This window comes from Sinocyclocheilus grahami, unplaced genomic scaffold, assembly GCF_001515645.1.
Source record: "Sinocyclocheilus grahami isolate Dianchi unplaced genomic scaffold, SAMN03320097.WGS_v1.1 scaffold684.1, whole genome shotgun sequence".
NCBI classification, from domain to species: Eukaryota; Metazoa; Chordata; class Actinopteri; order Cypriniformes; family Cyprinidae; genus Sinocyclocheilus; species Sinocyclocheilus grahami.
Window position 1 is genome coordinate 369,510 of NW_015505863.1, and position 4,677 is coordinate 374,186.

A 4,677-nucleotide genomic window follows, 5' to 3' on the forward strand; every position below is an offset into this window, starting at 1 on the left:
ACACCATTATTTTCCACATACTGTACATTATTGTTTCTCTATGCCCCGCCTTTCTGAAAAGCGAGGTGTGCTCTGATTGGCCAGCTATCCGGTGTGTTGTGATTGGCCGAATACCTCAAGCGTGTGACGGAAATGTTACTACCATACTGTGATGCCCTGTCCGGCCGGAGCGACGAGACAAAAACATTAAAACCTATTGTAAACGAGCCATTTGTTGCATCCAGTGAGGACATAATTACGGATTATAATGATTTATACTGTCTTTTTACGTGTTGCATCGTGCCGCGTAAACATAAAACCATGTCTGCATTTGTGATCGGAGAAATGACAAACAACAAGCGCTACTCTACACTGCTCAAAACTCGCGTTTGAATCATCAGTGGTAAATTCTTTATATATTAAAAACGTGCTTACAGTCTGTGAGTCAGAACAGCTGGCATTGTAGTCTACTCTACCAGGATCAGGAAACAATCCTCCATAAAATTTGCTGCACACATCTGAATATTTGGGTTGAACTGTTCTGAAACGGTGTTGTAAATACAACTTAACCACTGATTTCTAGTCGTGTCCTCTTTTGGAAGGCCAAACAAAGTTTCGCTTTCACAACGAAACACAGCGTCACACACGGCGGCCTTGAGTGAACAGAGGCCTGCGGGCTAGAGTGAGCGGCGGCTGGAGTGAGCGGAGGCTGGCGGCTCTCGGCTGAATGAGAAATCACGTTTTTTCTTTTTTTCGCGCATTCCAAATAATAACAAACTGCAGTTGAGTTGTTTTGATTAAGTAATAATTTAAACAAATACAGGTAATTTACAGAATTAAAGTTCATTGAAAGTATGTTTTTTTTTTCCATATTAAAAGTTTGTTTTATAGCAAAAGCAGATAACTCCAACAGTCGCTTTTGGCAAAAGCACATTTCATGTTTTAGAGTTGAAAAAAACACTCGTTTAATCTTTGTAATCTCCTCAGATGACAAAGTAGATGCCTGACAAATGCTGTTGTTGTTCATAAACTGTATGGATGGTGATTGCATGCAATACACAGAGCTTTTCCCTCACCATTGTAACACGCTGCTTTTGCAAGGTTCTGTGAAAAGTTTCGGCTTTTATTTTCCTTTTTCACCCTGAAGAAGATATCACAGGTTCATCAAGTTCGTCGAAATTATCCATCCTCGATCACTTTTAGTCAGCTTTGACGAAACTCCTCAGCTAGCACGTCTTTTCAAAGTGAAAGTAGCCTTGTCACCTGACCTGAATACAGCGCGCTGATTCGCTAAAATGGACTTATCGGCTTCTGTTCAAAAACAACAAGGGCGCTTGTCTGCTTCTGCAGTAAAACGTGAACTCGCAATCCCTTGAAAGTGAACAAAACCGGCTTTTTTGACAAAACGTGTTTAGGGTTCAGATCGCGCTATATGAGGATAATGCACTGCAATCAGCTCTTTTTTAAAAAAATTTTTTTTAAGTGCCTTTTATTGTTTTTTTGCAAATGAACTCTTCATTCATACATACACGTGTGTGTGTGTGTGTGTGTATATGTATGTGTGTGTATGTGTATGTATGAATGAATGAAGAGTTCATTTGCAAAAAATTTTTTCTGGTGAGGTCAGCTGGGTCACCTTCAGCATGCAGTCAGTTAGTAAAATAAAGAGGGCGGCATCTCGGAAAGTTATCAGGAAAGCCCCATCCACGTTTAAATCGGGTGTATGGACTTTGGATTTGTAAACAAGGAGGGGATGCAAGTAGGGATGCACCTTATAATGGTGACAGAGATATATAAGGGCATTTAACAAACTTTACTATCCAAAATGAGTCTGACATCAGTGCACTGAACAGTAAAGTTGAAGTTTATTCAACTTTAATTCAATTCAATTCCATTCAACTTTATTCCGTTGAAGTTTTTCACTTCGGAGCATTCATTCACTGGTTTGCGCTACTGTCTTCTCTCACTCACACACACACACACACACACACAGACAGACAGACAGACAGAGGAAACTTACTAGAGAAGTGTGACATAATATAATATAGGGGAAGGTGATGCACAAAGTAACGGGGGTTAGTTGTAACACACGTGGTTTGAATATTTATTTTACCATAGTAAAATTCAAATTCTGGCTTAAGTAAATTTATCTCAGTTTTTATTATTCATTTAAAATGAGACAAATCTGCTATTATTTTAATGTCCTATCTGTTATTTATCAGTTCAGATTGTTTTTTTTAATGATTTGATTACTAGCAGAAGACACTAACCAATTTTAAATTCCAGTTGCGCAGATGAGGCACATTGTAACACTGCCGTGCGCTATTCTATGACATTAGCGATGTCATTTACACTATTTACTTTAATTTTAGCGAGAAACAATGAGAAAAAGGTGAGTAAAGACTGACAGTCAATGTTTAATGTTTATAAATTGTTATTTCAAGACATGTAAAGCATTTTTGCTCATTTATGTGGGCCGTCCCATGCATGGTTGCAATGTGTTCATTGTCCAACTCAAAAATCGGATTATTCTTGATTCTTAAATAACTCCATTATTTTACTTGAAAAAAAAATAAAATAAATTTTTTTTATATATATATATATATTTTTTTATTATTATTATTTTTTTTTATTAACAAAATATTTTAGTTTGTCTTGTATATTTTTTCATTTGATCAGAAGATTTTAAGCTGTCCATATGGTCAAGTTACAACGTGCCCCTCAGATGTTACAATGTGTTCCACCTACGGGGCATGTTGTCACATTTCACTTCCATTTTTTGAGGGTAAATAAAGAAAAACGTTTACACTGTAATTATGAAACAAAGCGACATATTTGTACTAGACAAGTGTAAAATTACCGTGGATAAAAAAAATATATATTCTGAACCCTGATGTGAATTTACACAAACAGAAAGTCAGAAAGTGTTACTTTGTGTCCCGCTCTTCCCTACCTCTGTAAAAAAAAAATACAATATAAATTCACGTCTCGCGCACTTTAATGCCCTTTGAATGTAACGTGTACGTTCCCTTGGAACTGGAATCATGGCGGAATTTCATGTGAAGTCCACTTCGCAGGGCACTTATGGTCGAATAAGACAACTCTTGAATGCTGCCTGAACAAGAAACCTCCTTACTGAATGGAAAGTGTTGACTGGTGTCACTATCTCGCGAACGTGCCAGCGGATCTCCACCAAATATTCATGTTCGAGAGGGTTCCTCGAGCTGAAGGGATCCCCCCAAATTTGGTGCGTATTCGCAGTGCCGTTACAGAGATATGGCCGTTCAAAGTTTCAATGGTTTTCCATAGACTTAAGCTTTAAAGCGTTTCATCCAGATAGCCAGTAGCAAACAATGGAGTGCGCTCTGCTGGACAAACGAAGTAATTACACTATTTCAAGAATTTTATCTGCAATATGTTCTGTAAAAAAAAAATTCATATCGGCGGCATGTTCGCCGATACCAATATATCGGCGACAGGCTGTGTAAACATTCTCCAAATGTCTCCTTTTGTGCATCCCTACAGAACAACAGCATACATGTTTAAAACGACACAAGGATGCATAAATAACACATTTTCCATGTTGGGAGTACTGTTTCTTTAAGAAAGATGTGCACAAGCACATTATGCACATAACTATTCAGAGGAGCTGTGGTTCTGGTGCAATCTGTGTTGCATCAGATACCGATATATCGGCGACAGGGTAATATCGGCCGATAATATCAGCAAAACGATATATCGGTCGGGCTCTAATAAAATATATGGCGCGCCGCGTCAAGCCCAGCCCGGCAGTGTTCAGTGCACATGTTTCACTCTCCTCGTCACTGCGCGGTTTGATGCTCCGCTCAATATTCCGATCTATGAATGTGCGTTCCGTTCGTGTACCACTCATGCACATCGGAAAAGCAAAGTCCGCTCAAATAATGTACAGGAAATAACATCAAGCTTGCATGAAGAAGCAGCGAAGGTCGGATTACACATTAGTGCCGAAAAATCCAAAGTCATCTATATCGGCGCTCAAGCTGACAAGGATTAAGGTTGATGGAAGTGACATTAAAGAGGGTTAGTAGGTTTACGTATCTTGGCAGCACTATTGGACAAGATGGAGATGCAGTGATAGACGTCAAAGGCCGTATTGGCAAGGCAACATCAGTCTTTCAACAAATGTGTAAGACCTGGTCATCTACGTCAATCTCACTTAACATCAAGCTTCGCTTGTATACAACTATCATCCTTCCGATGGCAACTTATGCAGCAGAAAAGTGGAAGGCATCAGCTCGTATTTCTCACAAGGTAGACGTCTTCTGCGAAGACGCGCTGCCTGCGAAGAATACTACGTATTCGATACTACGATCACATTACCAATGAGGAAGTTCTGCGACGAAGCAATATGCCAAGCCTTAGCATAATGATTACATACCGCCGCCTGTGGCTGGCTGGACAGGCACTCCAGTGGGTTCCACCTGGAGGATGACTATACAGGGGTCGACCACGATTGACCTGGTGCCGAACCTTCATCAATGACCTCAGTTACCTAAACGTCACATGGGAAGAAGCCAACGATCTGGCCCTTGATCAGGCATAGGCCAGTATGAAATTGTGACGGTATGATAACCTTAAGCAAAAATATCACGGTATTGTCGTTACAGCTCTAAAATGTGTTATTTTTAAATGACTGGGTAAAAAAATTAAATTAAA